Below are 23,860 nucleotides of genomic sequence, written 5' to 3' on the forward strand. Positions count from 1 at the left end.
GCTGGAGGTGAGAGAGCGGTTCTAAAATTGAGTCACTCACATAAAATTTTTGATAAGATCGCAAGCCGCACGACGCGTTTCGAGAGCAGAGTCTCATTTTAAAATAAAATAGACAAGAATTATTGTTTTTCTGTATATTGTAATTTTGATGAGAGCATACTCTCTAAACGTGACTTGTGAGATCACCGACTGTATATATTTGAAGTTTCAGTATCATACCGAAACACTGTGCTCCTGTCATCCGCATCTGCTGAGCGAAAATCGTAACATATTGATTTAGTTAAACTCATGTCATTGAGGACTCACCATTTACCATACTGCTAATAAAGTAATGTGGTAATAAAGTAATTTGGTAACACCGTCTATTGTTAAAGCACTAACGGAATCCATGCTAGTTACGCACCATGCTATACACTCAGCATTTTCTGTTGCGATGATTGTCTGGTATCGTTTCCAGTAGTAAGTAACAGAGGCACAGAAAAATTGTGTTTGTTGCTGTATGACACGAGTGGTAAATCTATGAGTGAAGGTTCCTTTGAAATGTGATACATGTATGCATATAACTTATTTGGCCTGCCTAGTAAAAGTCTTCTCATTCGACACCCGCGTCAGTGATTACGAAGACAACATATGTGCCTAGCTCCAAGCGAAAAAATTCTGACCCGGCGGAGAATCGAACCCATGGCCCCTCAGCAGACAGTCCGTAACGCTAGACGCAAGACCATGAGCTGCCGTCTAATGTCCCTATTCAAATCATTATACAGGCTGAATACTAATAAAACAAACAAACTGCAGTGACTGGAAATGGAGGAAGACAGGTCCTATGAAAATGTGCTCGAAAATGCATCGTTGTCACGGTAGACGGCGCTGACGAATGAAAGTTTCTCTGACCACGTGCCGTGTGTTTCTTGTGCGCTGCATGGAAAGTGATTGACCCGATATACTGTAAGCAGCAGAACGGCACGGTATTCATACCGAGAACAAGCTGAGATGGTGTTTGTATACCACCAAGCAGATGGAAACGGCCGAGAGGCAGTACGGTTGTACCAAAACAAGTATCCTCAGGGACACCAACAACATCAAACAATATTTCAAGCCCTTTTCTGGCGTTTATATGATGATCGCCATATCTGGTGTTGGCAATCCGCCGCCTCCCTGCACTTTCGTATGTCTGAAAGCGATTTGGTTGGTGTCTGTTAGGGTACTTGGTTGGTATAACCGTGCTGCCTGTAGACCGTTTCCATCTGCTAGGATGTTCACAAACGGCATCTCGGCTTGTTCCCGACGAGAATACCGGACCATTCTGCTGCTTACAGTACGCTGGGTCAATCACACACCCCCTGCAGCACACGAAGTACACATGGCACGCAGTCAGAAGAACTTTCGTTCGTCGGCGCCATCTACCGCGGCAACGATCCATTCCTGGACACATATTCATAGGACATTCTTTCTTCCATTTCCAGTCTGTAATCCGTCTTTCCAGTGTGTCGGTTTTAATGTTCACTTTGTACACCATGAATACGTTCTAGGGGTTAGTAAGGATAAACTACAAACACAGAACAAAGTTTTGGATAAGATGGAAACGTACGTTCACTGTACATTAAAAAACTAAAAACCCGCCTCGATTGCGAAGAAAGCACCTAGTGTTAAGTGTTAACCCAGGTTTCGGCGTAAATAACTACACTTTCTTCAGAACAAACAAAACCCACAAGTACCTAAGAAGACCTTTGTCAATGATTAAAAGAACACCGTAGCTATACATCTATAAACGAAAAAGAAAAGGAAAACACAAACAGTACATATGTACAAAGTCAAAACCACTACTTAACTTAATGGTGTACGCTCCACCTCACTCCGGCCTATGTTCGATGGGCCATGACCCGCCACAAACTGCAGTTTATGGCGGGTTAACACGTAACACTAGGTGCTTTTTTCGCAGTCGAGGCGGGTTTTTAGTTTTTTAATATATTAACCAACGATTGCTGACGCGCTGCGATGTTGAAGGTTCTTACGTTCACTGTGTTTCGTACCTAAGCACTCGGTTAAAATCTTATCGTTTTCTGAATTCAGCAGTCTCTTGCCTATAATTAGAGCGGGTCACAAAAGGCCCGAAGATAACTATCTACCACAAAGGTAGCGAATAATAAAAAATGCCGGGGTCGAAGCATCATACACACGCACACACGCATACACACACGCGCACACGCACGCACACGCACCAACACTCCCAGGAGCACCCTTCAACGAAGGCCGTTTCTTCTGGTGTCCCAACGAAAGCTCGAAATTTAATTTATATCCCGCAAGGGGTCTTGGAGGAGGAATTCTGTAACGAAGTTCAGCGTTCTCTGCGGAGAGCAGGCGAGAGAGAGAGAGAGAGAGAGAGAGAGAGAGAGAGAGAGAGAGCGGAAGGGCAGGAGGGGAAAGAGGGACGAAGAGAGAGGCAAAGTGGAAAGCGCTTGGGCTGTGTAACGTATTGACCAAAGGGCTGCGGCGGTGCAGGCTGTAACAGGAAGCGAAGTTGGCCGAGTCTCCCACCCCCCCACCCTTCCAGCCATCGAGTAGAGGAGTTTCAGCAGCTCCCTGCGAGAGGCTCCTAAGAGGATCTCCATGGCTCACACGCACATGCACAAGTGCGGTGCAAAAGTAGCTAGGGGCAAGTTTCTTGCGGCGAATGTTGAAGGATTGGCGAGGAGTGTGCAGGCGCGCAGGCGTCCGCAAACAGCGCCGGGAAGATCGCCGCACATCCGGCGACAGTGGTCAGCCGACCTGCGAAGGTCGCGAATCCGAGCGCTTGCGGTGGACACGGGACGGGCGGCCGTGAGTACGCTCAATGGGCGGCGGCCAAGGCGTCGCCGGCGCCTATTGATCCGAGGAAGGACGTCGCCGTCGTCTGGACCAATGGCGCTCCTCCGGACCACTGACCGGCGGGACAGCCGCGCCCACGACGCCGACGTTGAGGGAAGGAGGGCCAAACGGCGTCAATAACGCGCCGGTTATTAACGGGGGAGACCTCTTAGCCGAGTTCATTTCTTTCTCTTCGGCCGCCGCCGGTCGTCCCTAGACTCCCACCCGCCTCCTCCTCCTCTTCCCCCCCCCCCCCCCCTTCTCCTAGCCATTCCCTCTTCGGCGATCTCTTTCGGCCGCTGCTCGGTAGACGACGCTTGTCGGGACGAGGAACAGTGATATTAATAAAAGCTGCTGAGGACGCAGTGGGAGATCCTTGCGAACAAAGAATTGGGTACCGTCGGATTCTCAATTATCGACGTTGCGTCGATGTAGATACGCGAAGTAGCGTTGCTCAAACGTCTTTCGAATGTTTTCTGTTTCTTTTCGATGCGACTACAGATTAAAACCTTAGTAACTCTGTCGGGTTTGGCCATATGTTGGGCAGCTTCAGACTCCATACGTTACAGGGGCATATGGTAAACAAAGCAGACACTTGCGTTGTCACGCACATTTTCCAAGCTAGATGGCGCTGCAGTTAGCACACTGAACTCGTATTCAGCAAGATGACGGTTCAAACATTCGCCAGGCCAAACAGATTTAAGTTATCCGAAATTTCCATGAGTCACTCAAGTCAAACGCCTGGATGGTTCCTTTCAAACGACACTCTCAGGTTGCTTCCCCATCCTTCCCTAATCCGAAGTTGTGCTCCGTCTCTAATGACCTCGATGTTAAAGTCTAATATTCCTTTCTTCCTAACTTCGCAAGTGCTTTACGAGATATGACGGCGCGTACTTCTTGGGCCAATATATTCTCCTGCCTTCCCTGTATGAGTTATGTTGTTGTTGGGGTCTTCAGTCCAGAGACTGATTTGATGCAACTCTCCATGCTACTCTATCCTGTGCAAGCTTCTTCATCTCCCGGTACCTACTACAACCTACATCCTTCTGAATCTGTTTAGTGTATTCACTCCCTCTGAGATTTTTACCCTCCTCGCTGCCCTCCAATACTAAATTGGTGATCCCTTGATGCCTCAGAATATGCCCTACCAACTTATCCCTTCTTCTAGTCAAGTTGTGCCACAAATTTCTCTTCTCTCCAATTATATTCAATACATCCTCATTAGTTATGTGATCTACTCATCTAATCTCCAGCATTCTTCTGTAGCACCACATTTTGAAAGCTTCTATTCTCTTCTTGTCTAAACTATTTATCGTCAATGTTTCACTTTCATACATGACTACACTCCATACAAATACTTTCAGAAACGTCTTCCTGACACTTAAATCTATACTCGATGTTAACAAATTTCTCTTCTTCAGAAACACTTTCCTTGCCATAGCCAGTCTACATTTTATATCCTCTCTACTTCGATCATCATCAGTTATTTTGCTCCCCAAATAGCATTACTCATTTTCTACTTTAAGCGTCTCATTTCCTAATCTAATTCCCGCAGCATCATCCTATTTAATTCGACTACATTCCATTATTCTCGTTTTGCTTTTGTTGATGTTCATCTTATATCCTCCTTTCAAGACCATGTCCATTCCGTTCAGTTGCTCTTTCAGGTCCTTTGCTGTCTCTGACAGAATTACAATGTCATCGGCGAACCTCAAAGTTTTTATTTCTTCTCCATGGATTTTAATTCCTACGCTGAAATTTTCTTTTGTTTCCTTTACTGCTTGCTCAACATACAGATTGAACAACGTTGGGGAGATGCTACAACCCTGTTTCACTTCCTTCCCAACCACTGCTTCCCTTTCATGTCCCTCGACTCTTACTCGTATAACTGCCATCTGGTTTCTGTACAAGCTATACGTTCTGTTTAATCGGATGGTATAGTGAGGACAGAATATCAGTTGAGGGAAGAAAGGAATGAGGAATAACTGAAGCCAGACTGGCGCAAAGCATCAAACCAGAGTAGGGTATCACAAAGTAGACGAATTGAATGACTTCTGCTATCTTGGAAGCAAAGTAATACATGACGGACGAAGCAAGGTGAGAAAATAAGGAAAAAGAGCAGAGCAGCAGAAGCTAAGAGAGCATTAAACAAAGATAAAAAGTCGGTCGTCAGATACACAAGAAAACCTTTATTTGGCTCCGCTTACCGGATTCGACAGTTTATGCTGTCGTCTTTAGATGTGATAAGTTTGGTGGCTGCACATACTATGTCCGACGTGAAATTTGACATTTAGTTGTTTGCCACTCTTAGCCCGTATCATATAGTTCCAGAGATGACCTCTCTGTTTTATTGACTCTGCAGCAAAGGACGCTACCGTCCCATTTATATTTTAACGGTGGCTTACCAGTGATTTAGGCCTATTTCGCTACTGAAGGTGACAGTTCAGTCAAAACCAGTAAAGTGAAGCTGACGACTGACATTTTGAGTTTGCTGAAATATTTTGGTGCTGCTGAACTACAGCTATGAACAAAATCATAAAGAGAACGTTCCTGGTGAATATATGAGGGTCAGTCGAATGAAATTCGAACACCCACCACAACGAGACCATGGAACGATTCCATTCAAAAGTAATCATCGCATGATGTGTCCCACAGGTAGCTGAGACGATCAATTTCTGTTCCGTAGATCGTGATCGGCCACTGATGGATTCACAACCACACTCACCCTTGCTCTTCCTCGTCCGGCTGAAATAGACGTCCGCGTGTGTCTTGTCTTTCTTCAGGTGGCCAAAGATGTGAAAATCACTCGTGAAACATCCGGGCTGTACAGAGGATGTGGCAGTGTTTCCCAACCAAATGGAATGACACTTGTCAAAGCAATAAGGAATCACTTCTGTGGTACTAGAGCGAATCATAGAGAATAAAAAAATGTTGTGGAGATCGGATTGGAAAATATACAACAAATAAGTGAGGGACTGTATGTGTTACTCTGTGGTGAAGAAATGGTTCAAATGGCTCTGAGCACTATGGGACTCAACTGCTGAGGTCATAAGTCCCCTAGAACTTAGAACTACTTAAACCTAACTAACCTAAGGACAACACACACATCCATGCCCGAGGCAGGATTCGAACCTGCGACCGTAGCGGTCGCGCGGTTCCAGACTGTAGCGCCAGAACCGCTCGGCCACCAGCGGCCGGCTGTGGTGAAGAGGTTGACACCGGAGAGGAAGTCCTATCGGGCTGCATCAAACCTATCAGAAGTTTGATGATCCCAAAAAAGTCTAACGTCTCTTATTTTCTCACCGTGGCCATTTCACAAGACGCCTAGGGCTAGGAAGAAGTAAGTCGCCACTCTTGGGAAGTACGCTCTAGTAATGTCAACACAAAACCTATCTGTGTGTGACGCTACTATGCCAGTATTAACCGTACAGCGAATACCGAGTGAAAAGTACACTGACGAAAAAAAATAATCACAAATAATTCATATAAAGTAATGAAATTTTGCGAATACACTTGTCTAGGTAGCATATTTAAGTGACTGACACTACAGCGTCACAGGTAAGCGTGAGATACGCCATTGCAAATGTGAAATGTTGGTACATTAAAAACCGATGTAACCACCAGAATGTTGTGTCCAAACATGCAAATGTCTTTTCATTGTGTTGTGCAGGTGCCGGATGTCAGTTTGTGCGATAGAGTTCCATGCCTGCTGCGCTTGGTCGGTAAATACGGGGACGATTGATGCTGTTCGTGGATGACGCTGGAGTTGTCATCCAATGATGCCCCATGATTTGAGACAGATCTAGTGATCGAGCAGGCCAAGGCGACATGTTGACGCTCTGTAGAGCATGCTGGGTTACAAAAGCGGAACGTAGGCGATCTTTAGTCTTTTGGAAAACCACAGCTTGTGAACTGCAGATACGCAACTCTTAATTATGTGAACTGCGGGCGACAGTAAATTGGGAACATGTGAACTATGGACAGAGGCTCCGTCAGTCTGTTAGCGTTCTCCAGGGAGACACCACGAGGAGGTTGGCTGAGTGTCTCCCATATTCGCCACCAAAATTGCAACTAAAACATCAGTCAAACAAACACATCACTGACAAACATCAAATCGTCAAAAGTAAGTCTTCCAGTTTCTTTTCTTCTTCAGTTCTTGTGTCAAAAACTTCAAATTATCTCTTTCAACAAAGCCGGACCGATCAGTGATTCCGTTCCTCAAGTCTTGCATCTGTTCTCGTAAAAATGCTTCTTTCTCGTTTTTTTTATGGTCGCCTGACACTGTTTGGACTTGTGGTTTTCACGGTCTGCTTGCACATCAAGCAGAATCTCCACAAGACGGTAGACAGAAGGATGGGCAGAATAAAACGAGCCGATTACTTTAAAATAGAAAGCTTCACAACTCTTGATGGTGCGCTTGCTTATGGGTGAGTGTTCGGCCCAGAACGTTGGGGGAAATAAGGCTTCGGGGAGATATAGCTGATGGAAACGCAGTTGGTAAATTTTGCTGTTGCAGGGTTCTGTTTCAACACGTGCTCCCGTCTTCCCACACCAACCAGGGATAACTACCATGAAATCATCAGCGAAGCTCTCCATCACTTCATCTGGACTCAAGAAAGGCAGCCCAAAGAAATACTTCAAGTAATAACCCTCTGGCGTATTGGGAGTCGCCATATACGTTTTCGACAAAATGGCTCTGAGCACTATGGGACATCTGACGTCGTCAGTCCCGTTGAACTTAGAACTACTTAAACCTAACTAACCTAAGGACATCACACACATCCATGCCCGAGGCGGGACTCGAACCTGCCACCGCAGCAGTCGCGCGGTTCCGGACTGAAGCGCCTAGTACCGCTCGGCCATCGCGGCCGGCACGTTATCGACAGGTCAGCCTCCTGTATCCGCTACCACTAAGACTTAGCAACATGAGACCGACAGCCCGTGATACATGAATTTGGCCAAACGCTAGTCACTGCCTCATGAATGGCAATTTCAAAGTCGATGAAAACATCTGATGGTTGGATGTCGTAGATATGAGAATATTGCACAACGTGCTGTAACGCTGTCGTGTATGAACATACACGTTTATGAACTAGGACGTCAAACACAAGTGACACGCAGACACTTCCTTAACGGCCGCTGCTCAGCTCTTCTGTGGCTGAATCTATTGCCTCTTTTGTGGTATCGAAGGGCAATGATATCACATATGGAACATGGTGAAGCGCGAATGTGAATCGTCTACTTGAGTACTGAGTAAATAAAAATGAATAAAGCGGGGTCAATGAGCAAAACGAAGTGTTTCTCAAACGCGAGTAGAAGACTGTTCCCAGGTCACAAGTTTCGACAGCGGTCTGTAGTTTACATGGAGAAAGAATGAGATGGAAACCAATGTACGCAGTTCACGTACAAACTGGAAAACACTCCCTGGAATGCTATTGAAGAATGGCAGAACAACAGGTAATTTCACCAGACTGACGTATAGTTTTGTAGTGAGGGTGCGTGAAATAACCACCAGCGCGCTCCTGCTATCGTAAGAAGTCGCGCTCTGGGCCACTTCAGGTGTAGGTCCAGTGTGTCTATCTGGGTGCAGGTCCTTAACTGATTCCTTCTAACCAACACACAGCCATCGCTGGCAGCGAGGCAGAACCAGCTTTCATCGAAAAACACGACAGACCTTCACTCTGTTCTCCAAAGATCTCTAATCAAGTCGCAAATGGCGGTGATTTGGGGCCAGTGGGATGCACGTTATTGGGCGTCTGGTTCGGTGCTGTCCTTGAAGTAAGCGATTTGTAACAGTTCGTTGTGTCACTGTGGTGCCAGCTGCTGCGCAAATTGCTGCTACAGATGCAGTACGATGCGCCAGGGCCATACGCCGGAACAATAGGTTTCCCTGTCTGAAGTGCCTTGTCACCGGCCGGAGCCCGCTCTTCTTGCGACGTACATTTTCGTGACCACCGATGCCGGCAATCATGTACGGTGGCTGTATTCCTGCCAAGTCTTTCTCCAATGTAGCAGAAGGAAAATCCAGTTTCTTGTAGCTCTATTACACGACCCCAGTTCAGTGAGGTGCTGATAATGGCGTCTCTGTCTCATTAAAAGGATTCTTGACTAACATCAACTCACCACGCCCATTCTCTAACGTAACTAACGCGCACGACCGTTGCAGCGTGTGTTTAAAGCAAACCTGATTTTCATCGCCATAGTGGGGCTACTAGCACCGTTCTTATGCGACTGGCGGGAAATCTGGATAGACATCATCTTTCAGATATAGAAATATGCCTAACAACTTTCGTTCATGTCGCACAACTTCTTCTTGGTATTGAAATTTCTTTTTCCATCATTGTATGTAGTCTGTGAAGGTAACGAATGCCCATCCTATCGCCACCACTTCCGCTACAATTAAATTTAAGTTCCAAAGCTTTTCATGAAAATTATGTGAATGCGTGGTGTCTGTTCTTTCGGGCATGTTCGATTTCGCTTAAAGTTCCCATGCAGCTGACAGCAGTGATCTCCTCCCTTCCCCACGTTCAGTTTACACTTCATGACGTTTGTAGAGAGCAGACTGATTCTGTCACCTCTTAGTTTACGTTTAAGCGGCAAAGAAGTAGTTTACGTATTTTATATAAAAGTGACGTAAATTATTAATTTTTTTGATTTTGAATAGTCTGTGAGTCCCTTTGTTATTTGTTAGATACAGTGCAACTCTTGTCATACCCTACAGTTTTTACCATCTACAGCTCTCCCTAGTACCATGGAAGCTCTTCCTCGATGTATTAACACATGTCGTTCGATCCTGTGAGTTATTCTTCCGTCTTTTCCATACATTTCTTGACTCGCCAATTCTGCAGAGATCCTCTTCATTACTTATCAACTTTACTTCCTTCGCCGATTCTGAAGAGTACCTCCTCATTTCTTACCTCGCAAGTTCACCTAATTTTCATCATGCTTCTGTAGCACCACATCTTAAACGCTTCGATTCTTCTTTTTTTCGTTTTTCCCAAGGTCCATGATTCACTTCCAAGCGTTCATTCTCAGAAATTTATTCCTCAGATTAAGGGCTGTGTCTGATACTAGACAATTTCTTTCAGCGAAGAATGCTCTCTTTTCGTGGGATAGTCAGCTTCGTACTTCTTCACTACTTCATCTGTCATGCGTTATTCTGCTTCCAAGACAGCAGAATTTCTTTTCCTCTCCTTCGTAGCCCCACATTTCTCTCCTCATTACTTTCATCTTTCTTCAATTTGCTCTCAACCGGTAGTGTTTGCTTATTAGACTGATGTTGCCATTTAACAGGTCTCACAATTATACCTTATAGAAAAGTCATCATCGAATCTCATCTCTGATGTGCTTTAACCCTGAATTTGAATACCGTTCATTAACCTCTAAACTTTCATTGCTTCTTCGATGTATAGACTGAAAAGTAAGGACGAAAGACTGCACCTTCGAATTACTCCCTTTCTAATCTGTGATTTGTGTTCTTGATCTTCGTTTCTTATCACTCCTCCTTAATGTCTGTACATATTGTATAAAGTATGCCCAAATAAAAAGGAGACTACAGTTATATGTAAAGAAGTTTTAATAACAATATTACGGGTATAATTACAGTTGATGTGGAACACTATAAGTACACATAATTGCCGCTGATATTGATACACCGGTCTCGGAGCGTAGGAAGGGAGTGTGGTTGACTTCAGTATAGAACTTCTGGGTTGCAGAAGGTACCGTCTTCCAAGGTTTCTCGCACTTCCTTGTCACAGGTGAACCTCTGACCTCCTAGAGATTGTTTTAAGGAGCTGAAGATATGCGATTCCCATGGTGAGATGTACCAGGACCCCTCATCAAACTTTTTGAAGGGGCTCGAGGGTCTTTTTCTCCAGATGTCCCGCCTCACAACGTTAACGATACCTGCATATTGTGCACCGTGTGAGATACTGATCTTCGTGCATTTCTTTCATCTCGCGATAAATCTGTGAAGCACGCCCCCCTTTTGCGAGAAGAAACTGGACGACCGCTCTTCGTGCCGGTCGAGAGGAATTCATCATGCAACAAACTGCGGAAACAACTCTCCAGGAATGAGGAAACTGCTGCGGAGCGGCTAGCTCCGCTTGCGTAACTAGGAATACCGACACAACATCTCTCTGTAAAAGCATCCCCGCGCTGAGATTACATACAAAGCCGCCACGGTGAAGGTCTCCTTTTCATTTGGGCATACCTTATACAAGGTTCTTTAAGATTTCCCATACAGGCTTCTAGGACTTGCAGAGGGCACTAACTAGATGGTATTCTGCATTCGGGCCCATGTCCGAAAACGTACCATTTCTGTGCTCGAACCATTTGAAAACATGTTGATAACACAACCAGTTTTACAAGTAATTCATTAGGCATGGCACAGTACATCAGCTGTTTTGCAGTTTCCCTCATTACTAATAAAAAACACAAAAAGAAAACTTAATCATTGTTCTGAGAAACAGTTATTTTCAGTTAAAACGTCTTTGTCGTTTTTCAAAGGAGAGTTAACATTCTGATGCGCTACAAATAAGGTTCGATATGGCGACCACCAAGTCCGGTTCACACCTAGTACCTACGAATGATGTTATGGTACACACTCTATATCACTACTGGTGTCTCTGGAATCTGTCCTGCAGCGACCGTAACTCGTGCCACCAGATCTTCTATCTCTACAGGAGTCTCATAAACCAAACTCCTTTTGGCCCCAGATGAAAAATTCCACTGGAGCCAAATCCGGTGGTGTTGGAGGCCATGCGATTGGACCAACTCTGCCTGTCCATCCGCTTCCGAATCGCTTGTCCAGATATACCCGAACACAGATGTACCAGAACATGACGTGAAAGATGTACTCAGCCATGTTGCTCTAACACTCACACACACGTGAATGAGACTCGAACCAGGACATAGATGGAGGATGGACGTCAAATGAAATTAGCCGATCCGACGTAAGCACCCACCGCACCACAAGTACCCTGCTGCATACCTATCTAGCAAACATGTTTCCGAACGGCTGTCGCACGGAAATGGTACGTTTCCGAACATGGGTTCCAGTTCAAAATGTTATCTACTCATTTCCGTCCGTAAGTCCCAGAAGACTGTAAGTGGAATTTTCGAGCACCCTGTATATTAGCCGTCTTTCCCTATAGCTTATACTTATAATGAAAAAGAGACAGACAGAAAAAAATTAGAAACTGTTTACTATTTCAAAAGTGTTCGCTTGAAATGTTAATAAATATATCCCACTGTGTGACAGTTTTGTCAGTTTCTTCATGGAAAAAACTTTGCGTTGGTATCCAGACCTAAAACTCTTTGTCGGAAGCAAATCGACGACCAGGAATGTCTTTCTTCAGGGCTCCGAAGACATGGAAACCGTATGGGGAGAGATCAGAACTGTACAGAGTACATGTAACGGCTTCCCAGTGGAACTTCTGCTGCGTAGTGGAAACAACCTCGGCAATATGTGGGCGGGCGTTATCCTACGAGGGTTGACTGGAAAGTAATGCCTCCACCTTCGTAACTCTTCAACAGTTCGCAGCATTGGTATTCGGCAGGTACTGGCTTGTTCTATAGCCTCTTCTCTACAGCTCCAGTTGGCGGGAAGCCTTAGCAGTGAACGGTTGTGTCGTTACAGTGTAAAGTACCGAACCCTGCGAGGATGGTTGGTCAGTGCGATTTAAGCAATGTGCAGTCATTGAATTCTTTACAGCAGAAGGTGTCACGTATTGCTGTGAGTACTGTGCGCTGTGACCGCGTGGTTCTAGGCGCTTCAGTCCGGAACCGCACTGCTGCTATGGTCGCAGTTTGGTATCCTGCCCCGGGCATGGATGTGTGTGATGTCCTTAGGTTAGGTTTAAGTAGTTCTAAGTCTAGGGGACTCATGTTGGAAGTCCCATAGTGCTTAGAGCCATTTGAACCATCTTTTTGAGTACTGTGCATCGTTCGACGACTAAGTTGAGGTGGGAACATCTGACCTGTGTGGCAAACAAAGAGTTGGACGTCCTGTGACAGCAACCACCGAATTTCACAAGCGAAATTTTGAAAGGTTGATTCAGGACGATTGTCGTATCACTCAGAGAGAAATTGCAAGCACAATCGTCATTTCACATGAACGCGTGGGTCACATTATTGCTTTGCCTGGCTATAGGAAGATCTGCGCACGATGGGTACCCCGGATGCTGACTCCTGAAATGAAAGCGCACAGACTTGAAATTTGCCAGGAACTCCTCCCGCGTTACGAGAATGAAGGTGACGCCTTTCTCCATTCAATTGTGACAGGAGACAAAACATGGGTACACCATTACGACCCGGAGACAAAACGTCAATCTATGGAATATGACACAAAAACTCGTCCCAGAAAATGTAATGCAACACACAGCCCTCAGCTGGAGAAATGATGGCCACAGTCTTTTGGAACGCAGACGGTGTTATATCATGTTGATTTCCTTGCTCGTGGAACAACAATACATTCAGAGAGTTACATCACAACGCTGCGAACTCTGAAGCGACCGCTAATAAGAGTCCGAAAGGAAAAGGGAAATGTTTTCCTTCATCATGACAATGCCAAACCACACACTTCACGTGCCACCACAGCAGAACCTCAGAGACTGAATCTCACCACCGCACGACATCCTCCATACAATCCAGATTTAGCACTGTTCGACTTCCATCTGTTACCCACAATGAAAGACGATCTGCGGGGACATCATTATGCTTCTGATGAAGACGTGGAGGGAACTGTGAGACTGTGGTTGCGGAAACAGAGTGTCGACTTCTTCCGTGACGGGTTCAGAAAACTTGCTCATCGTTGGCAGAAACGTATCCAGTTGGCTGGTGTTTATGTGGAGAAGTGAATATTGGTAATTAAAGATCACAAAAAAATGGTTCAAATGGCTCTGAGCACTATGAGACTTAACTTCTGAGGTCATCAGTCCCCTAGAACTTAGAACTACTTAAACCTAACTAACCTAAGGACATCACACACATCCATGCCCGAGGCAGGATTCGAACCTGCGACCGTAGTGGTCTCGCGGTTCCAGACTGTAGCGCCTAGAACCGCTCGGCCACACCGGCCGGCTAAAGATCACATTCTACGGATTATTTCTGCGTTTGGTTTATTAAAATATTCCCATCCAACCCTAGTTAACGAAGGTGGAGGCATTACTTTTCGTGCAACCCTTATACAGTAGAATGGTGCCGTCCGCCGACACTCTTTGGCGTCTGCACTTGATGGCATGTCTCTGTCTATCTTGAGTATAGCTTCCATTGTCAAGACCAACGTCAGAACTGCTCCGCTGGTTCCTTTTCTTTTCCCAAAGCGACAGCAACTAATTAAACTTGGATGCCTAACGTCTTTGGCTTCGACGCGACTAGTATCAAAGTACACGCAGCATGAGAAGTAAGAAACCACCTTCGGCAGCTCCCTCAAATCTTCCTTACTTTCGGTCAGCGACGATCAGAATATCCCTTGCCATTAGCGGGCGATATTCAGCGATGCAGGCGCGGCGCTTGTTTCGAGAAGGGCGTAACCCGGTGCCGGCTTGACAGATGGTCGGGGAGGCGGGCGGCGGAGATGTAGGCGCGCCAGATAGGCATCGGTACACGGGCCGCGACTCGCGCGCACCACGCTCCGTCGCGCGGTGATTATTTCATCCGGCAACTCGTCCCGCCGCCTCGCCTCTTCCTCTGGCGTGCCTGCGATGTAATAAACCGTAAAAGGACCGGCCCCTGGAGAGTACTTGCTGCCGCGTCGCCGTGTCCGAGTGCGTGCTGGAATTTGACGCATGGCCTCTGGAGCGGGGAACACGCGCGACGTTCCAGCGAACCAGATGTGCGTACCTAATTAGACGCTGGGTAGATGCAGCTGGACTGGTCCTCATCTGCTGAATTTCTTAGAGCAGCCGTTAGTGAGACGAGTTGACGAACACGTAGAGTGAGCAAAGCTGCTTAACACTACTCATCATGAATGGCTGACACTGTTCAATGCACATACACTACTGGCCATTAAAATTGCTACACTAAGAAGAAATGCAGGTGATAAACGGGTATCATTGGACAAACATATTATACTAGAACTGACATGTGATTACATTTTCACACAATTTGGGTGCATAGATCCTGAGAAATCAGTACCCATAACAACCACCTCTGGCCGTAATAACGGCATTGATACTCCTGGGCATTGAGTCAGACCCCCCACCCCCCAACGCACTAGTCACACAGTTCCTGTAATTTTCCGGGCGGCCGGTTTGTGGGCGTTCAGCTGGCGCCCGATAGCGTCCCAGTTGGGTTTCATCAGAGTCAGGTAAGCAGAATTTGATAGTCAAGACATCAACATAAGTTCACTATCATCCTTCTAGGCTTGTGACACGGACAGTTTTCCTGCTGGAAGATGCCATCGCTGTTGAGGAAGACATCAAGAATAACAGGTTACAGGTGATCCCTAATAAAGTTCGCGCAGTCCACAGCTGTCATAACGCTTTCGATTACTCCCGCAGGTCCCATGGAAGGCCGGCTGAATGTCCCCCTAGTACAGGATGTATCAAGAAGAATCATCCGATTTGGTACGTCTGTATTTCTGAAACTAATCAACATGTACGATGTTTTTTGATGAACAGGAAACTAAAAAAGTTTATTTTATTCTTTTTCATAGGTGTTCAATGTACCCCCCTTGAGATGCACTACATCTACATCTACATTGATACTCCGCAAGCCACCCAACGGTGTGTGGCGGAGGGCACTTTACGTGCCACTGTCATTACCTCCCTTTCCTGTTCCAGTCGCGTATGGTTCGCGGGAAGAACGACTGTCTGAAAGCCTCCGTGCGCGCTCTAATCTCTCTAATTTTACATTCGTGATCTCCTCGGGAAGTATAAGTAGGGGGAAGCAATATATTCGATACCTCATCCAGAAACGCACCCTCTCGAAACCTGGCGAGCAAGCTACACCGCGATGCAGAGCGCCTCTCTTGCAGAGTCTGCCACTTGAGTTTATTAAACATCTCCGTAACGCTATCACGGTTACCAAATAACCCAGTGACGAAACGCGCCGCTCTTCTTTGGATCTTCTCTATCTCCTCCGTCAACCCGACCTGGTACGGATCCCACACTGATGAGCAATACTCAAGTATAGGTCGAACGAGTGTTTTGTAAGCCACCTCCTTTGTTGATGGACTACATTTTCTAAGCACTCTCCCAATGAATCTCAACCTGGTACCCGCCTTACCAACAATTATTTTTATATGATCATTCCACTTCAAATCGTTCCGTACGCATACTCCCAGATATTTTACAGAAGTAACTGCTACCAGTGTTTGTTCCGCTATCATATAATCATACAATAAAGGATCCTTCTTTCTATGTATTCGCAATACATTACATTTGTCTATGTTAAGGGTCAGTTGCCACTCCCTGCACCAAGTGCCTATCCGCTGCAGATCTTCCTGTATTTCGCTACAATTTTCTAATGCAGCAACTTCTCTGTATACTACAGCATCATCCGCGAAAAGCCGCATGGAACTTCCGACACTATCTACTAAGTCATTTATATATATTGTGAAAAGCAATGGTCCCATAACATTCCCCTGTGGCACGCCAGAGGTTACTTTAACGTCTGTAGACGTCTCTCCATTGATAACAACATGCTGTGTTCTGTTTGCTAAAAACTCTTCAATCCAGCCACACAGCTGGTCTGATATTCCGTAGGCTCTTACTTTGTTTATCAGGCGACAGTGCGGAACTGTATCGAACGCCTTCCGGAAGTCAAGAAAAATAGCATCTACCTGGGAGCCTGTATCTAATATTTTCTGGGTCTCATGAACAAATAAGGCGAGTTGGGTCTCACACGATCGCTGTTTCCGGAATCCATGTTGATTCCTACATAGTAGATTCTGGGTTTCCAGAAATGACATGATACGCGAGCAAAAAACATGTTCTAAAATTCTACAAGAGATCGACGTAAGAGATATAGGTCTATAGTTTTGCGCATCTGCTCGACGACCCTTCTTGAAGACTGGGACTATCTGTGCTCTTTTCCAATCATTTGGAACCCTCCGTTCCTCTAGAGACTTGCGGTACACGGCTGTTAGAAGGGGGGCAAGTTCTTTCGCGTACTCTGTGTAGAATCGAATTGGTATCCCGTCAGGTCCAGTGGACTTTCCTCTATTGAGTGATTCCAGTTGCTTTTCTATTCCTTGGACACTTATTTCGATGTCAGCCATTTTTTCGTTTGTGCGAGGATTTAGAGAAGGAACTGCAGTGCGGTCTTCCTCTGTGAAACAGCTTTGGAAAAAGGTGTTTAGTATTTCAGCTTTACGCGTGTCATCCTCTGTTTCAATGCCATCATCATCCCGTAGTGTCTGGATATGCTGTTTCGAGCCACTTACTGATTTAACGTAAGACCAGAACTTCCTAGGATTTTCTGTCAAGTCGGTACATAGAATTTTACTTTCGAATTCAATAAACGCTTCACGCATAGCCCTCCTTACGCTAACTTTGACATCGTTTAGCTTCTGTTTGTCTGAGAGGTTTTGGCTGCGTTTAAACTTGGAGTGGAGCTCTCTTTGCTTTCGCAGTAGTTTCCTAACTTTGTTGTTGTACCACGGTGGGTTTTTCCCGTCCCTCACAGTTTTACTCGGCACGTACCTGTCTAAAACGCATTTTACGATTGCCTTGAACTTTTTCCATAAACACTCAACATTGTCAGTGTCGGAACAGAAATTTTCGTTTTGATCTGTTAGGTAGTCTGAAATCTGCCTTCTATTACTCTTGCTAAACAGATAAACCTTCCTCCCTTTTTTTATATTCCTATTAACTTCCATATTCAGGGATGCTGCAACGGCCTTATGATCACTGATTCCCTGTTCTGTACATACAGATTCGAAAAGTTCGGGTCTGTTTGTTATCAGTAGGTCCAATATGTTATCTCCACGAGTCGGTTCTCTGTTTAATTGCTCGAGGTAATTTTCGGATAGTGCACTCAGTATAATGTCACTCGATGCTCTGTCCCTACCACCCGTCCTAAACATCTGAGTGTCCCAGTCTATATCTGGTAAATTGAAATCTCCACCTAAGACTATAACATGCTGAGAAAATTTATGTGAAATGTATTCCAAATTTTCTCTCAGTTGTTCTGCCACTAATGCTGCTGAGTCGGGAGGTCGGTAAAAGGAGCCAATTATTAACCTAGTTCGGTTGTTTAGTGTAACCTCCACCCATAATAATTCACAGGAACTATCCACTTCTACTTCACTACAGGATAAACTACTACTAACAGCGATGAACACTCCACCACCGGTTGCATGCAATCTATCCTTTCTAAACACCGTCTGTACCTTTGTAAAAATTTCGGCAGAATTTATCTCTGGCTTAAGCCAGCTTTCTGTACCTATAACGATTTCAGCTTCGGTGCTTTCTATCAGCGCTTGAAGTTCCGGTACTTTAGCAACGCAGCTTCGACAGTTGACAATTACAATACCGATTGCTGCTTGGTCCCCGCATGTCCTGACTTTGCCCCGCACCCGTTGAGGCTGTTGCCCTTTCTGTACTTGCCCAAGGCCATCTAACCTAAAAAACCGCCCAGCCCACGCCACACAACCCCTGCTACCCGTGTAGCCGCTTGTTGCGTGTAGTGGACTCCTGACCTATCCAGCGGAACCCGAAACCCCACCACCCTATGGCGCAAGTCGAGGAATCTGCAGCCCACACGGTCGCAGAACCGTCTCAGCCTCTGATTCAGACCCTCCACTCGGCTCTGTACCAAAGGTCCGCAGTCAGTCCTTTCGACGATGCTGCAGATGGTGAGCTCTGCTTTCATCCCGCTAGCGAGACTGGCAGTCTTCACCAAATCAGATAGCCGGCGGAAGCCAGAGAGGATTTCCTCCGATCCATAGCGACACACATCATTGGTGCCGACATGAGCGACCACCTGCAGATGGGTGCACCCTGTACCCTTCATGGCATCCGGAAGGACCCTTTCCACATCTGGAATGACTCCCCCCGGTATGCACACGGAGTGCACATTGGTTTTCTTCCCCTCTCTTGCTGCCATTTCCCTAAGGGGCCCCATTACGCGCCTGACGTTGGAGCTCCCAACTACCAGTAAGCCCACCCTCTGCGACTGCCCGGATCTTGCAGACTGAGGGGCAACCTCTGGAACAGGACAAGCAGCCATGTCAGGCCGAAGATCAGTATCAGCCTGAGACAGAGCCTGAAACCGGTTCGTCAGACAAACTGGAGAGGCTTTCCGTTCAGCCCTCCGTACGTCAGCCTGCGTACGTCAATGCGGTATTCAAATTTTTCCCACACTGCACAAAACACATTATATTTTGGAGAGTCCCTCTCATGTTGTACAACTTCATGTGACTGTTCCGTACCCCATATTCTGTCATTATGACGGGTCACTTTTCCATTTAAATGGAATGTTGCCTCTTCACTAAACACTAAGCGTGGAAGAAAACTGTATCCTCCATCTCGCCAAGTACGAAATTAGAGAACTGTACACGTTGTTGTTTGTCAGTAGCTGAATTCTGTATGGTTTCATGTGTAAGCGTCGACGCAACACACACCAGACGGACGTCGGCGGCATGCTAAACTATCGAGCTGCACGGCGAACGGATTTCTGTGGATGCGGATGCGTTCGGCATCTGTGTCAGACACTCGAGGAAGGCCCGGCGATTTGCCTTTACAGAAACAACCTGTTTCTCGGGATTGTTCATGCCATTGTCTAATACTCTTTGCTGTAGGAGGATCCACAAAAGTCACGCTGAGCAGTTTTTACTGACCCGATCTGCGCAAAACGTAGAACACAAAACGGTTTCTGTTGTCCCGACACTATTTTTACTAGAACTGAAGTTGGCACACACTGCTGCTACCTAGCGGAAATCATGTGAAACTCGAGAGTTTGCTCTTTCTAACAGTACGTTGTTCACGCACATATCTCAAATGATATAAGAGTTATAACTTTTTAAATCGGATGATTCTTTTTGGAACACCTTGTATAATACTGTCCCCACCGACCTGCGTCCATGGCGCAATGCGTATTTCGAGCACAGTTCGCCTGAATGACGACATATCTGGATGCGACCATCGACTTGGTTTAACAATAAAGGGGATTCATCCGACCAGGTGACACGATTAGATTGATCCCCGGTCCAGTCTCGATAGTCCCGTACCAACTGTCATTAAAACTGACACCATGTTCAACACCGTTACTCTGTCAGCAGGCGGGGGAGCCTCCGCTTCCTGTGTTCTGCGATGACGTACGGACGTCCAACTTCTTGTAGCCCACTCGTGGTTTCAGCATTCTTCAACCACGACAGTAGCACGGAACAGCCCACCAGCTTCGCCGCTTCCGAGATGCACGCTCCCAGGCACTGGGCCACAGCTATCTGGCTTTTGTAAAAGTCGCTTAAGTCGGCGGATTTGCGCGTTTGGGCCACTTATCGTAGCTAGAGTGATTGTCCATTCGTCTCTGCTCCACTGTTACACCTCTCTCACCGCGCCACATGCCCTCAGCGTCACCAACCAGCATACAACCTCGCGGTGGGCAGCGGTTGTAACGTTTTCGCTCGACAGTGTAAACATCATAGATGTCTGAGACGTGAAAAGCTCTCTGAAACCATATAGTTTCATTTGATTAAAAGCACACATGCCTGGGTTTCGGGCAAGATCTCCCGTTTCTTTCGATGCTGAGGGGAGCAACAAACGGGCTGAAGTATGAATGGGAACTCGAACTAAGGAGAGAGGCGCGCTGAAGTTGTCAGTGCAGTTGTGCCAAGCTACTGTGCCAGGGAGGTGTAGTGGTTAGCGCATCTGCCTAGTGAACAGGACACCTGAGCTCGAAAGATGGCGTTGATACAATTTTTCATTCGTGGATTTAGTCTTAATATGTGTGTCACAGATGGAACCATATAGTTTCATTTGATTTCCTTCCTTGTCTTGCAAGAGAGGATAGTTTGTGTTTTATTTATTAAACCGGCGGCCTAGAAACGACAGAGAGGCTTCGTCCCGCTATAGCCCTCACTGGTTCACAACCCCACAACAGGCCCACCGGCACCCCACATCGCACCCAGGCTAATTGTGCGGTTCGGCCCCCTGTGGACTCTCCCCCCTCCCTCAACCCTGGAACGTCTGATTCCAAACGAGTGTAACCCCAAATGTTTGCTTGGTAGAGTAATTATGGTCTTCTGTTTGCGCAGAAATCGCCGACATAGTGTAACTGAGGCGAAATAAGGAGAACCCGCCCGCATTCGCCGAGGCAGATGCAAAACCGCCTTAAAAACCATCGACAGGCTGGCCAGCACACTGGACATCGAGACTAATACGCCTGGCGGATTCGTGCCGTGGACTGGCACATCATCCCGTTCTCGAAGCAGTGCGTTACAACGCATGGCTAGCCGGGCGGGTATACGAGAGGATACTACTCTTGTGACAAAGAATGCACAGGAGGCACAGGAGGCAAAATGTTTAACGAGATAATGCGCACCCCCGCCCCGTCCCCCCATTCCCCTCTTTCATTCCACTCTGATCCCTTCTCCTAAGCCACGTCAGTTTCGTCACTTTTTTTGGAAATAAAATTAGAAATATATTAATACCTTCAGCTGCTGACGGGCGTTGATATATATCGACGGAAAATGTGTTCCCCGACCGGGACTCGAACCCGGGATCTCCTGCTTACATGCCAGACGCTGTATCGATGCTTTTTTTTAAAAAAAAAATCTCATTTTGTTCGTTGTATCTGTTACCCATTTCAGTTCGTCGTTATTCCAGTAACTCAGTTTTTTTATTACAGGGGGCAGCTAACCCTCTGACCGAACACGATGAGTTACCGTGCAGGCTGTAATTCTATTCTAATTTCGTTCCAGACGGACATGTCGGTAAGAACAGACACCATATCTCTATATTCTTGGAAATAGGCGAATCAGAGAACTACAGCGCCCCCCCCCCCCCCCCCCCCGTCTATGGTTCGAGTCATCCCTCGGGCATATGGGCGTTTGAATTGTCCTTACTGTAAGTTAGATTAAGTAGTTTGTAAGCTTAGGGACTGATGACCTCAGCAGTTTGGTCCCTTAGGAACTTACCACAAATTTCCCAAATTTCAGAGAACTTCTGATATAAGCGTGTCGTTCGTAATTTCGTCTCACTTTTTACACGCGACCCAAAATGAAGACAACACCGGCAAGTAAATAGCCCACATAACTTACATAACATAAGACAGCATTTGATATTTAATCACTTCGCCGGCATGTTAATAATGCAGGGCAAGGCAAACAAATAAGCAACTCCGGACAGATTACTACAAAACACAATGATAGCAGTAAACACTCCACATTAGAATTTCCTCGTTTATCTTCTTCTGTATTGCTTTCAGAAATGCTCAACGACTAAAGATTGCTGTCGCAAACACCATAAAGTGAGATGAAAAGTATGACAGCGTTAAGACGCGTGGCCCAGTGGAAAAGCGAGCCAGTGAGCGTGTTGTATTACACGGTTCCGGGTTCACTGAGTCCCGTGCGGCCTCTCCTCGCTTCCTGGAGACGTTAGTCCCGCAATACACGGTCTAGTCTTACCGTGTACCCTTTGCACTCGCTCACTTGTGTCGGCGGCAATCGGAAGAGAAACTACTTGGAAACCTCCTCCGATGCTTACCTTACCTTAGCATACCAACAACCGTTATCATATTATATACAAGACGTGTCACATAATTGCGCAAGAGGTATGCGGCCATTTTATGAATTAAAATGGAGAAACAGTGCTGATATGGACAGTGAATAACTTTAGTTTATTGACGTGTTTCGATTACAGTCATCATCAGAAAATCTGAGAAAGATAAAAAAAAACCGCAAGAGTAACACAGTGAAAATCCTTGACACAAACAAGTAAGTACATTTACGGAGTGCATGAAAGACACGTATCAATGCAGGGAGAAGAGCTTCATACAGACATTATGGGATCATATGAATGTAACATATCCCGAAACATTACTGAACTCACAAAGCGGCCAAGAAGTGCCTCTAGTGGTAATATGACGTGGCTGCACAGGCTCCCATGTCAGACACAAATTGTTAGCTCTGTGTAATTTTTTCCATGATGTTACATGTATAGTCTTACAACGACTGCATACTCCATTCAGAACATAACTTTGTTGTTAAATATGTTATGTATTTCTTTGTTGATATTTACTTTGTAATCCAACAAATTCAGCCCTCTTCACTTATGGTTCGCCCCTCCCCATCTTCTCCATCCCCCTTCCCTATTCTCACTTTTAGTTGCATATAGCACTATTTTAGCAACAGCATGTTAATAATGTCTCTGATAGTATATTTCAACGTTTTATATACTAGATGTGCATTTTATTTGCAAGATTGACACATTATATGCAAAAACATTTTAATGATTTCCATGTGTTTCAATTCACGTTTTTCTTTCCGTTTAACGCTACAACAGTTGCCACTAGCGCCACCCATTGACCACTTCATTACCTTCAAAGAAATGGTTCAAATGGCTTTGAGCACTATGGGACTTAACTTCTGAGGTCATCAGTCCACTAAAACTTAGAACTACTTAAACCTAACTTGTTGTGTCTAGACAAGACAGCCTAGACACAATGAGAGGAAGCCGAAAGGCACGCGCTAAGTTAAAGCTGGATGGCGTGAGGTCTGAAACAGGATACGTTATGAATGCTATAAAGAAAAGTACGTAGCTTCTGGAATACTTAACTTTAATCCATCCTTTTGGTACATCTGGAGATTGTGGCGACACAAGTGCGACTCTTTAGATACATGCAATGTTACTAATGGTGCCTTGCTAGGTCGTAGCCATCGACTTAGCTGAAGGCTATTCTAACTATCTGCTCTGCAAATGAGCAATGCTTCGTCCATGTAGTCGCTAGCAAAGTCGTCCGTACAACTGGGGCGAGTGCTAGTCCGTATCTCGAGACCTGCCTTGTGGTGGCGCTCGGTCTGCGATCACACAGTGGCGACACGCGGGTCCGACATGTACTAATGGATCGC

The sequence above is a fragment of the Schistocerca piceifrons genome, chromosome 1 (genome assembly GCF_021461385.2).
Source record: "Schistocerca piceifrons isolate TAMUIC-IGC-003096 chromosome 1, iqSchPice1.1, whole genome shotgun sequence".
Classification (NCBI taxonomy): domain Eukaryota; kingdom Metazoa; phylum Arthropoda; class Insecta; order Orthoptera; family Acrididae; genus Schistocerca; species Schistocerca piceifrons.